This window comes from Pseudopodoces humilis, chromosome 2, assembly GCF_049639895.1.
Source record: "Pseudopodoces humilis isolate 2021_Gansu_Grassland_sample_001 chromosome 2, ASM4963989v1, whole genome shotgun sequence".
In the NCBI taxonomy this organism is placed as follows: Eukaryota; Metazoa; Chordata; class Aves; order Passeriformes; family Paridae; genus Pseudopodoces; species Pseudopodoces humilis.
Window position 1 is genome coordinate 10,517,012 of NC_142201.1, and position 13,851 is coordinate 10,530,862.

Sequence of the window (13,851 nt, forward strand, 5' to 3'; positions counted from 1 at the left end):
TGGAGGATTCCTGTCCTGGAAAAACAGAGGAGCTGGAAGAAGAGCTCCTCTTACCTTTTAAGAAATCCATATCTTATGAGAGATTCTGCTCACTCTTCTGGTGGTTGGATGAGGTAGAGAGAATTTCTTATTGCTAGTCCTGGGCTGAGTGAAGCCATGGTCCCTGTGGGGTTTGCAGTTCATGGATTCGATGGTTTGGAGAGCTAGCTGAAAGGGGATTGGTGTTGGGGAGCTGACAGGAAAGGATCAAAAGTTTAACTCTTTTCTGTGCATTGAGTTTAAGAAAGTCCCCCATAAAACCAAGCAGTCCTTATTGTGCTTCCCCCCACCACTGGATCTTGTTAAAATCTATACCATAAACCATTGTTTTGTCCAGACTCTTGTAAAGACGTTTAAAAAATGACATTCTAAAGTCTCTGAATGTGTCTTGTTTTTTTTAAGTTTTGAAAGGTAAGGCTTTTGTGAGCTCTAGAAGAGGAAAAAAAAAGAAGTAGGTTTAAGTGTTAGGATTTCTATGATTCAGGTGAGAAGAAAGTAGTTATGATATTGACATTTTGGTATGTCTTGTCCTTATGTTTTGATTATGTGCTAGAACACAGATTCCAGGAAGAACAGATGTGTCTTAGGGGAGAACTTGTGTCCTCATGACAGTAGCAAATTTCTGCTTTGGAGCTACTCTGAATAACTTCTCTTGAGCATAATCCTTGGATTACTCTATCCACTTAACAATTCATGGAATATTTGAGTTTAAGATTTCTCAGTAGCCTTACTTAGTCAGCCTTGGAGTAAGGACTTTGAATAGATACTTTGAATTAGCTCCTAAGTGCTGCTTTCTGAACTTTTTTGCCACTGTTGGTTGTAGTACCATCAGTAAAAATGGTTGACTGCCACATGCTTATGTAAGCTGCACTCATTTTTTAAGTGGAACTATTTATGGCACTAGCTGTTTAGTCTGTTCAGAAAATGAACACTACATTCTTAAGGGGAATGCATTTAGACTTGCTTAGGGCTTTCTTTTATCTGCTTTTCTGAGTTTGGTTTTGTTTTGGTTTTTTGCACTGTAGTTGGTTTTATGGGGGATGGGGGTGGTGTTTGTTTTGTTTTCCCAGCAAATGTGCACTTGGACTTGTAGGGAAAGTTATAGTAAAATTTGTGAATTATGTAAGCATGTTACATAATCGTAAATAATCTTAATTTTTATTAAACTATAATAAAAGTCAAACAAGGAGAAAAACTTGATGTTTGGGATTATTTGTTCAGTACTACTAATGATCCCATATTCTGTAGTATGAGCATATTAGTTGTTTGGTTACCTGATAGCATGTCCAGTGTGACAGAATGCCACTAGAAGAAGATCCAGTAGACAAATACACTACCAAAAATTTGGAATTTTTTTTTAATATTCAAAAAGTATTTTGGTAATGATTTGAATAATGCGTCCTTAAAAAGCAGTTAAATAGCTGTATTGCATTTGTAGTAGTATTTAATTTGGGTTCCTTCAATGGTTAATGATTTTACTAGGTGAAAAAGGACTGCTTAAATGTTAAATGAGTTTACTAAGGTGCAAACCTCAAGGTTGAATTATAATAAGTTTTTATTACACATATATTCAAGTACATCAAATTTTAGTGTTTGGTGGTTTTAAATGCTTTATTAAATACTCAAAGATGAGTAACTTCTGAGTATATTACTGTGTAAGTCTTTCTGCAGAATAACTTCAAGAGGGATCCATGAGGATTGCAAACTCATCTTTAGATGTGTGTTTGAATTCTTATATGATACTGGATTAAACTCACATCAGTTCTGTGTATCTCAAAATACTAATATGTTTCAATCACAATATTAGTATTTTTTATAGTTTGCCCTGGTTTTTGGATTAGTTTCTCTGTTCTGTGATTCATATTTGCTAATCCCTGAAATCCATAACTAATCTGGTTTGATGGCTTTGTTTTTACTGTAGTCAAGACTAAGAACTTTTCCCAGTTCTTCCAAATAAAGAAAATGAAAATTCAGGAAGGCAAGTTTTCAGGAAGTTGAGAGCAGTCAGCACTTGTCCAAGGTTTAGGTTTTTGGCTTGTTTGAATATAGATCATCTGGATTTCAAGGAGATGCTGATTTTTCTGTCATTTAAGGTGGAAAATAAGACTTATAGAAATGCTGCATGTTTTACTTCAGTGTCTAAATCACTGGGTAAAGTGTGACCAACCAGATACATTTGGTTGAGAACTGTTGATCGCATAGTTCCTTACAACTATGGGGTTCCTGTGAGTAACAGGAAAACTGCTAAATGGAATCAAACAGTTAAGCCTTGGACTGTGACTTGGACTGCTTTCTTAATGAGAAAGTCTAATTCCTAATAAGTTTTTGTGCCTTACGTGAAAGGAGAGTCTGCTCTGAGGTCTTTGTGGTCAGATCTCATCCTGACACTTTGGTCTAACACTTCTTTCTCTCTCACCCTGGCTGCCTGCTTCTGTCTCGAAGTTTTATGTCTATGGCACAAGATATTGTGGGGTTTTGAGGGGAATCAGGGAGTTGATCCAGTTTGGGTGAGTGTTTAGTGTTTTAAATCAAAGTTTAGCTTTAGTGATGTCCTTGTCACCCTGTGGTCTCTAGATTTGTGGTGTTGTGTTGGGAGGAGCAAGCATTGAAATGAAAGAAGAAAATTCTTCCTTCAGAATTACTGTTTTTACTGTTTAAAGTGATTATGAAACAGTCAGATGAGACTTCCTTTGTGACAGTTTCCCTTGTGGAAGCACCCAGAATGTGTGCTGTTGGAGAGCATTTTATGATGATAAATACTTCCACAGACAAAGATTCCCCCACCACCACCCCAGTTTATTTCCTGAAGTTAAAGGGGTTTTGTGCCTAATACTCACTTGTTTAATTTTTTTTTTTGTTTTTTCAGAGTTCAACAGTAGTTTCAAAACCACCTCTGTTTTGCTGGGATTGCTGTTTCCTTGCTCTTTTGAGTTGTGACACTATGCTGAACAAAAAAAAATGTATTTGGATGTTCAGTATTGCTTGTCCCTTGTAACTCTGTATTTCTGTGTCTCTGCATAGAAGGGAATTAAGATTGCAGCCCTATTTTCCCAATTAAAGTTTATAAGAAGATTGGTATTTGAGTGTAGTATGTTTGTAAGTTTTGGTGTGTTTTTTTCCTTCTGTTAATTATTTTGCACTTTAGATGTTTTAGAATTTCTTTTTTTTTTTTCTGGAAGTAACTTTCGATAGCATCTTATTCAGCAGTTCTAACATTCCAGAATTCACTGCTCAATTGTCTTTCTACTGACTCCAAACCAGTCTAGGATATGTTTATTACACAGTTGTAGTTAGGTATATGTTTGTTTTATGCTATTAATTTAAAAGCTGCTTTTAAAATGTAAAATATATTTGGCAGTTCTGTTTTATTTAGGTAAAAGCAGTTGTATGAAAAATTTTGTAAATTAGGAACCACATACTTTTGATTTCTAGTAATGAGATTTCCTTTAAATATTTGGTTCTTATTTGAAAATAATAATTTGAATTTTAAAAGTTGCTTTTTGTAATAAATAATGCAGATTGAGAATTTTTAGTAGAATTTTATCATGCTTATGTGATTCTTTCATGATGTCATTTAAAGTTTACATAGTGAATAATAAGTTGAAAGTCAATACTACAGTGTTTGAACCTGTGGCTTAATTGTGTGCCTGTTTAGAGTTTTTTTATTTATAATTTCTATTTATTCAGGACTTGATTTAGCTGAATTGAGCATGTATAACTACAGAAGGAATGTTGTTATCCTTAAACATACTTCAAAATGGATTATTTTAAAGGCAGTCTCTCATTAGGCTGTTTTGTCTATGGACTCTACACAGTTCATTAACTTTTCAAATACATAAAAAATTGTTCTTATCAAAGTGAATGGTTGGGTGTGGAAATCTGACAAATAATCAAAGTAGTAGAGATTATGTATTTGAGGAAGTATGTACAGAGTTGAAGGTGCATTGTCCTCCACAAGTGTTTAAATTTGTGTGAAATTTACTTTTAATCCATTTGAAAATTAGACAAAATATGTAATAAGATATTTCAATTAAGAGTAACTCCACAGGCTAAACTGTGCAGACAGTAATGGAGAATTAATGGGGGTTGGGTATCCAAAGTCTTCTGTATTCCCTGACTGGAGCTCAGTAACCCTTCTTGGCAGAAGGTGGATAAAACAGGGAATCACTAAGGTTGGATGAGATGGTATTATAATGCAAATCTACTATCTGGGGGTTCTTTTGATTGCTGTTCTCGGGTAAATATTGTTTTAGAAAAAAAGATTTCATAATTTTTCAGCCAATAAAACCCCCAAACTTTAAATAGTACTGTTTGGTCCACCATAATGGAAAACTGGTGGTGTGAAATAGGTGTGAAAATAAGCATCAATTATTTTTGCATTGTCTGGGGTTTTTTAAAACATGAAGTACCTTTGTTGTTTTAAAGCTGATGCTGAATCAAAGAACAGGCTTCTCAGAGGTATCCAATTACTTAATTTGCATATTTCTCCATAAGTTGGAAGGAGAAGAGAATCTGCATATGATTTATAGTCAGACTTAACAGGTCTGTTATGGTATTGCTAAGCTCATCTGGCCATTCACGTACTGAACATGTAGCATTGCTTTCCATCCTGTGGGGGAGGAATGACACAGAACAAAATAGAATAAGGCTTGTGCTTAAGCAGCACTAAAAATGTCAAAGGTTTTCATCTCTTTCCTTCTCCTCCCTCTCCTTTAAAAGCAGAGAGAATCCAAAGCTTACACTCGAGTCTCGGTTGTGTAAATGCTTAGAGTCGAGTTTGTTTGCAGTAAAGTTGTGAGAATTCTGAAGGAGTCATTGGGCTGTTTGGTGAAGCAGAGGGTGTGACTACTTGTGCTTTGATTTTGGAATCAAGGCATCAGATTACAATATTATTTTAATATATTTTTGCTTTCAACTGGTTAGGCTTTTTTTTAATTCAGAAATGTACAAATCTCTCACTTTGTCCTCCTTTGTCCGGGGCAGGCATTGTGTGTTACTTACTGGCCTCAGGGAATACTCTGGTGGCAGTTGTGCTTGGCTGGCCTGGGGTGGGGGGAGATAGCAAGTTATTTTAAAGCTTAGATTTTTCTACTGTCTGACCTCCTGTTGTACAAAAGACTACATTGGGTTTGTGGGAAGATATGACCTTGATTTTTTTTCTTGTTTTTTTCCTCTATGTTTTCTGTACATGATGCCCCTCTAAGACTCAAGTAACAGAAAGACTGGTTTGAAAAGGTTGAAATTCTTAGTTACTAATTGAAGAGCTGGGCATGCTCCAGGTTCTTGCTTTCTACAAGCCATATGGACACTCCCACTTCTTAACAGTAAAGAAAAGAACTAAAGAACTAAATACCCCATGTCTAAGCGAAGGAAACCACTGTGACATATCGGGTGAGGGAAAGGGTTTTGCATTCTAGTAGTGCATCTGAGACACTCAAATTGTTGGGTGGGTGTCAGTTCCAGTGTTCTGTTCTGATGGGGGTAAAGAGCCCTGAGCACAGCACAAATACCAGAGCAAGCTCAGTGTAGTGTAGAGAATGTTTCAACAATTCTTTAGCTATTGCTTTACTTAGCTACCTACAGAACCCCATAAATTGTGAGAGAAGAGCGAAGTCTATTAAAACAAAGAAGGACATGGATTTTGGAGGCTGCACCTACCTTGAGCTGCTGGCCAGCATCTTTTTGTTTTTGAGAAGTGAAATAATCCAAACTTATTTAAGAGTAGAATGAGTTAGTAACTATTTTAAGTTGAAGCTGCCTTTGAGCCCTAGCGGTTTTCTCTTCTTCTTCTAAAGCAGGATTATGAGGATAGCTTCCTAAAAGGGAAATGAAGTCAGTGCAGTTTATCCTACCAACTTCAATGGAGTACAGTAAGGCAGATCAGTGTGGAAATTATTTGGCTTTACAGAGATGCTGATTGCTTAATGTGTTTAACTTGCATCTGTAACTTATATTTGGAAGGATATTTATCATGTAGAATAAAAATAAGGTATTGTAAAAAGACCTTGAAGTGATACCCTTGAAATTGTGAGTAGGGACTTTTGGATGAAATGCTTTGAAAAGTCAAATACTACTTATTCCTGAAAGTTCCTGAAAGTGTACCTCATTCATTTTGTCTCATATTCATATTTTTTTTTAATATCTCTACCTGATGAAAGCGACATTTACTTGTAAATTCACCATCAGCCAGCTATACCGTGTCAGCTGTATAAAGACTGTCTAGTAGTCAAGGACCTCTTTCCCTCTGCTTTGTATACCACAAGGCTGATTCTGTAAAGCCACAGGGATGTTCTTGCTCTAGCTTGCAGTCACAGGCTCAGTGAAAGACAATCCAGCTCCATCATCACAAAATTGGTCTTTTTATGCTCAGCCGTAAGTAAAAAGTTACACATGCTCCAGCCAGGAATTGTGTTAATCTCATCACTTGAATTTGAATTTTTCTGGCCTGGTGTCAGACCAAGAGAAATAAACAAATGTTATGGCTGATGACCTGAATACTGTCAACCAGCCTTTGCAGGCAGTGTCATTGAGTTGAGTAACTAAGGTGTCCAGACTGCAAACACAGCTTTGGCTAAGCTACCAAAATCATGACTTAAAACCTTGGAGAGAGAGCTAATGTGTGGGTCTTAGGAGGAGTTTGTGCTTCTGTGTAACTGTAGCTGACCTACAAGTGATTATAATCCATTAATCTTCCAATAATAAAATTAGAATAAATATTAGAAAAAAAATCAGTTTAAAATTATGCCCAGAGTATACAGAAGAGCATGAAAGTTATTTGACATTATGAAGACTGTTACATTATTATAATAGAATATTCTAGCTATAAGTATTGTTTTTTCAAATGTACCAACTTTGGATACTACATTGAATTGGAAACAGGTGAATTTACTGAGTAGATGTTAGATTTTTAAGTTGGGAGAAGCAATAAATACAAGAAATATAAATAATAAAAATTATTATTAAATATAATTATATTTAAATTATTAACAAATATATATACATACACGGGCACACACACCCCCATATAAATCTAGTGTAAAGGTGTCATTGCCCATGGCAGTGGGTTTGGATGTAGGTAATCTTTAAAGTCCCTTCTGGCCCAACCCATTCTGTGACTCTAAACAGAAATTAATTTTGTTACAGAAAGTTTTAGTGTAGGTGGCTGCAATTTTTGTGCTGTTATCTGTAGTTTCTCAGGTGTTAAACCCACCTGGTTTGGAGCTCTCTGTTAGGAAGAGGATCTAATGCTTTCATCAAGTAAAGATACTCTTCAAAGCCTTTGAAGCTATACAAGAATTTTGGCAGGAATGCATCAGTGCATTTTAGGATGAATAATCATATTCATATTCTAGTCTTTCCATCATCTCTTTTGGCTTATCCCATTTCTGGCCCAAGATGATGGAACAAGTGAATCTGAAATAATATTGAGACTTCCTTATAGAGATTTGCTATTCAAGCAGTTCTATAGACAGGACAGCTACAGCTTTCTCTGAGTGTTAATTGTTTAAATATTACCTTACATACCAATGCTTCTTCCTGCAACAGATGTAACATATGGAAAGCTTATGGAAAGAGGGGAAACTCATAGCTTTCCTTTCATCAGACTTTTTTTTTTTAATGGCATCCCATTAGTATTTTTAATAGAGAATGCTGAAGTCAGTGTAGAAAGAAAACATTTCAAAATGTCTGCATTATGTAGTATGTAAGGCACATCTCCCCAGAAGATCCATCTTGGGCTAAGATGAGCTAAAATAATGTTAATAGAAGATGATTGTGGTCTCATTTTGCAGAAACAACAATCTACTTTTAAGGCATTTTCCCTCTCTGCCCACCAAAAGTAAAAGGAAAAAAAAAAGTGTAAAAACAAAAATCTAAGGTGTATATGACATCTGTATATATACATACATAGCTCATGCACCTACGTGTCTGTATGTTACGTTGTTGGCAGATAATTTTTTATTTTAAGGTGCCTCCTGCTTTGCCCAAGGGTATTGGGCACAGCAATTCCCAATACGGCACATGGTCAAGCACCTATACATGTACAGGTGTGATCACGCATAATCTCAATGTGTCAATATGTTATATTGCAATAAACATAAATAACATTCATATAATGTGGTGTGTAACCTCTTTATGTGACTGTCTTGCAACACTCCCATGAGCAAGTATTCATGCAGAGACTTGTCAGAAGATACCACAGAATCAGCAAGGTCCATGCTAAATTTCCTTATGTTAAATTCTTCTGGAATGATAGGAAAGACAGGCACGCTGCATAACTTGTTCATCATATTTTATAGCAGTTATTCATGTCAAAGAAATTTACACTGTCAGGCCACCAAAGTTTAATTCAAAACTTCAAAAATGGAAGTTGATGTTTTCTGGTGTAGTGAGTATGATTCATATCTTTCTGTATTGTTGTTAGGTATTGACTCCTGTCTGTTCCATGTTTTTTCTCTATCAGCTTTCTCCTTTTTGTTTCTTACTTTTTGTTCCTGTTTATATGTGCTTGTCTGCTTCCCTCCTTAGTTTCATGTGTTAAGAGTCATATCCTCCATCAATTTGTGCTTGTTTGGGATCCTGAAAGGTGGTTCTGTCATCCCCTCACTCCACTTCTTTCCAATCTTGGGTTTTTTTCTAGTTTCAGATGGTCAAAGTGAAGAGAGGCTGGTGGTCATCAGGCCAGAAACTGTTGAATGTTGTTGAATGCTTCCCAGTATCATCTTCTCCTTTCTTATCTGGCCATATTGGGTGTAGAAATATAGGGAATAAAATGTTCAGGCAGTCTGCAATTGATGTTGCTTTTTGCAGTTGTGACTTATATGGGCTGCTAATAAACTTAGGTTTTACTTAATTTCACTTGATTTGAAACTAGTGGTAATTCTCTTCTCTCTCGGCAGGAAAAGGAAATACTTCTACTTTATCGTGTAAATATACTTTTGTGATCATTTTCTCAATGATACAGAAAAATCTGAATGTTTAAGACAAGGTATGTTACAGAAAATGTCTGCATCCTGTAAAGCTTTTCCATATATGCAGTTATCAACAAAGTAGAAAGCTTTGATTCAATGTATTGAAGATAGAGTATTTTCAAGGTTTGTCATAGAAAAACTCATCAGAGATTTAACAGAGAAACTGTACTGGTCTATTTATTTTAAACTGTTGTTTGAAACACTTCTATGCAAGCCAACACAAGTCTTATGGGTATTTCAGAAGCAGGAAACCTGATATTTAAACTGTTGGTTTAGAACTTTTGTCCCCTTCTTTCTGACTTGATAATTGCTTAATATTCTAATACTTCAAATTTTAATTCAAATAGATGAAATTTTCTTTGGTAGCATAAGAAATTAGATTTTATTTTTCAAATTCTATTGTTGATTCATAGCATGATTGTCTAAGTGAATTTAAATTTTGTAGTTATTGCACAGCTTCATCTATCTCAGAGAGTATGGCCAAACTTTTTTTGTAAAATTGTTTTCTGAGCCAGACAAGTAAAAAACTGGTTAAAAATTCAAATAGTATAGCCCTGAATGTGTGAAGTGCAGTGGTTTGCCTTTTATAGAAGTATCTGCAGGCTCAGACAAACAGTGTGATGGTGTCGCTTTTACTCTGCAAATGGAGCCTCTTTTCAGATTTACTGATATCAATTCATTTGTTTAGAGCAGTAATTTTTGATAGGGAGAAGCCCAAGTCAAAGTGAAAAGGTAAAGAAAAGGGAGGGACACATTTAGGCTAATTATGTGACTAGCCATTGAAATGTATAACAGCTGATTTATGAGTGTAGGAAACACTGAAATTTTACAAGTTCAGTTTGAGTAATCCAAATTTGGTGGGTTGGTTATTTGTTTTGTTTTTTTTTTTTTTTTATTATGACTTCTGTCTTGAGACTTTTGCAACTTCAGGCTTTAGTGAATTTTTACTGATCTAAACTCCTGCAGAAGTACTTGCAGTGTTTCATTTTGTAGAAGTGTCTTGTGGAGAGGCTCATGTTTTGACTGTTGTAAATATATCTTAGGAACAAAGCCTGTTCCGAATGTTTTACAGGTGAATTCAGTGCGTAGCAATGAATTTGTCATGTAGGAGTTAATCTGAGAATCACCTTGCGTAGGAGCTATCAAACATCTCAGGCTGGAACAATGTTGAATTCCTGTTGTGCTGGTGAAGATTCAGACCGGTGCTCTGCAGGTAACTCACTGTCTGTAACAATATTTGGAAACATTGCTTCTTTGAGAAGTGTTAAACATCTGAAAAGGAAGCTCACTTTCTCATACAGATTGTGTATGAAACGATAGTCCAGTACTTTTGCACTTCGTTATCTCAGTTTCTCTCTTCTATAAACCTCAGCCTCTAGTAGTTGCTAACCTTGGAAATATGTATAGCAGACTACTTAAAAATTAAGAAAGAGCTGAAGTTTATGATCATGCATTTACAGTAGCCCTTCTCCAATTCTTTACAGTATATACTCAGTTTTGCATTTTCTTGTATCCTTTCTGGCTCATTTTGAGTCACATAATAGGATATCACTACCAAAAACTTTTTGCATTACCGTAAAATTGCTTTTATCAGGGCCAGCACAGAAATTGATGAATTAGGAAATCTGACAGTGTACTGTTCCCTGCAGGATTTTTCCCAGCTACAGCCTCATTTCACAAATGTTTAGTCAAAAATCATAGATCATATGTCCTCATAAGAAAGGCAGTTCTCATACCTTTGAGTACAATTGTGGTAACCTCAGGATTATCTGTGAGCTGTACAAACTCACTTGTGTTTGCAACTTGTTGTTGTACCTCATGTTCAGCAGAGCCCTTCTGGAAGCTGGTATTTGTGGCATAGTAGCATCATTCCTGAACTATCCCTCTGCCTTGAAAACTTTCTCTTTTGTAGCTTGGCTCTGTAGTGAGAGCTGCTTCTACTTGCTCACTGGAGTGAGAGAACCATCAGTTCCTTCAGAGTACTTCCCACTATGTGATGCGGCCTCTCAGTGTACAGGAGACTTAGAGGAAAGATTAGGGGAGACTTCTTACCGAGGTCTGTCATGACAGCATGGGGGACAGTGATTTTAAATGGAAAGACAGTAGGCTTAGATTGACATAAGGGAGAAATTTCTGATGAGGGTGGTGAGACACTGTAACAATCTGCTCAGACAAGTGATGCCCTATCATTAGCAGTGTTCTGGGTCATGCTGGACAGGGCTTTGAGCAGCCTGGTCTAGTGCCCTCTCAGCAAGGCTTTGGAACTGAGGTGGCCCTTGAAGGTCTCATCCCAGACAGACTGTGCTATGACTTACTTAGAGGAATTACTGGCCAAGAACCTCTTATCTACTTGCTTAAAGGAGTATCAGTGTTCCAGTTAAGTGTTCTTCTCATTATCATTCAGTTTTTACTATCTCCCAGTGTAATGTAGGTATTAAAAGTAAATTCTACTTCGTGGAGATTTTACTTTTATATGGGGTAGGGATGAGTTTTACCCCTTTTGCTTCCAAAGCAATGGAATAAATAATGTCTCTCTGTAAGTGTTTAGTTGAAAAGACATGATTTGGATCCCTCATTGCAAGGACACTGACTTGCTGGAGCATGTCCAGAGAAGGGCAGTGGAGATGGTGAAGGGTCTGGAACACAGTTCTCCTAAGGAACAGCTGTGGGAGCCAGGTTTAGCCTGGAGAGGAGGCGTCAGGGGTGACCTTATTGCTTGCTTCACCTGCCTTTAAGGAGGTTGTAGCCAGGTGGGGGTTTGTCTGTTCTCTCAGCTAAATAGAGGTAGAACAAAGGGAATTGGCCTCAAGTTGTGCCGGGGGAGGTTCAGGTTGGATATCAGGAAAAATTTCTTTGCTGGAAGAGTGGTTAATCATGGGAGCAGGCTACCCAGGGAACAGTGGAGTCACCATCCCTGGAAGTCTTCAGAAAATGAGTGATGTGGTGCTTGTTGATATGATTGAATGGGCTTGGTGGTATTCAGTCAGAGGTTACATTTCATGATCTTGGAAGTCTTTTCTAACCTTAAAGATTCTGTTATGTAGATGGAAGAGAGAAAACAGTAAATGAATAACACTAATCACTAGTTCATTTTGATGTTGATGGCAGAGTGTAATTAAAGGGAGAAAAGCAAAGCAAATACTAAAGCACATGAAACACATGCCTAAGAGGGAATAATGATTGATAATGATTTTCTTAATTTTTGTAACAACTTGTGTAACATACTTATGCACAGGTTACAGATGAAACTTTTTATGCTTGAGTCATGTTTCTAGGCAGTGTCACAGTGTTCTGCCAAAAACGGGTTTCCTCTCTCCAGGTTTTTGGTACATCAAAGTTATATATTGCTTTTGTGTGATAAAGACACACCACACTGTATTGCAACATTACTCATTTATAGAGTCTGTGGAAAAAGTTTCCAACATGGATAAAACTGATAACTGCTTAAATTCAAGCTACTGGAAAAAAAAAACCAAACCTGAGCAAGTGAAGGAATGATTTTGTCACTCTATACTCCTTTTTCATCCATCTGAGATAACAGTATTCTAATCATGCTGACTTTAATGATTTACATTCCATTTCTGTACTCTGAGCTGTTCTAGGCCATCAGATGATGGTAACTGTTGTATGGCTAAATGGACAGGGATATGGAATTGTCAGGAGAGCTTGTATAACTTTACCATCAGAGATCAATTGGTCAACAATGATAGCTTGTCAGCTTTATTTTTAGTTTCATTCTGCTGTATACCTCTTTTTTGTTCTTCACATAGCCTTCGTACCATCCAGGGGGTTTATGAATTTGTCAGTCCTTTACACAAGTGAATGACTGTTCATCAGAAGATGGCTTGCCAAACCATGAAGCTGTGGTTTTACTGGCCTAGCCAGTCACTCAGAGCAGTGGCAGCAGCATGCTGAGTTTAGCTTTAAACACTGAAGTCTATGAACTGACAAAATGTCTTTAAGTTCTGTTGTGTCTTTTCCACTGTGCAAAGCAATTCAGTCCCAAAGCTGTGGGGATGTATCACCCTGTAAATAAAGAAAACTTTCCTTAACAAATAGGCATTCTGATTTTTGAGGTGGGAAAGTTGTGCCTATTTATATATATAATTCTAAAAATTATTTTAGCTCAACAGTTGCAGGAAAATAATCCTTGGGTTTTCTCATATATCTTGTTTGTACAGTGAATATGTGACTGAAGATGGTTGTGAGGAAAAATTGCTCTTGTCACTATTACAACATTTTAGTTTCTTATATTGGAGATTTTAAGGTCTTCCAGCTAGCAAGTCTTTGTGAAGGTGTCACATTACCGTAAAATCATTTGCCTGCCTTTGCTGCAAGAGCAATCCAACGTTTTAGCTGGATTGATGTGATTGATACTTGTGGGATGAGTTCATTGGTTTTGCTTATTTGAATGGCTAAATAAATGCAAGCTTAATGTACAAATCTGTTGTCTTTCTTTTCAGTATTGGAATGAATAGATTGTGATGATCTTTAACAATTACAGGCAATGTAATTTTCTCCTGCAGGCAGGCACCTTTGAATATAAGGTAACAGTGGCTACTCAAGGATTAGAGGTGGGATTACATGATTGCATCTGCAGCTAGGTCATATACTGGGCATGTTTACAAGGCTATAATTGATGCCTATTAAATAGTAGGTATGTATGGGATGGGATGTTAAAAAACACGTTTTTGAATACTTAATCCTTTGTGTGAAGCAACTCTTCAGTTTACTGGGTTATTTATTTTTATCTTCAGATGTAATGGTTCTATACAAACTGATTTACAAAAATATTGCTCTTCAGCAGCTTTTCTGCTGTGTGTTTGCAGTCACGGTAGAAAGT

The 13,851-nt window shown here is 36.5% G+C and overlaps 1 protein-coding gene across 5 annotated transcripts in view; it reads left to right on the forward strand.

Moving 5' to 3' along the window:
* Positions 1-13,851, forward strand: part of TAB3 (TGF-beta activated kinase 1 (MAP3K7) binding protein 3) — a 44,227-nt gene that overhangs the window by 6,969 nt on the left and 23,407 nt on the right. Inside the window, exons 1-2 of one of the 5 annotated variants that reach the window (XM_014249405.2) lie at positions 8,956-9,025; positions 10,081-10,221. The exons of the other annotated variants lie outside the window; for them this stretch is intronic. The gene's annotated coding sequence lies outside the window, so the exon portion shown is untranslated. Of the gene's footprint in view, positions 1-8,955; positions 9,026-10,080; positions 10,222-13,851 lie in introns of those variants that run through there. 5 annotated transcript variants of the gene reach the window in all.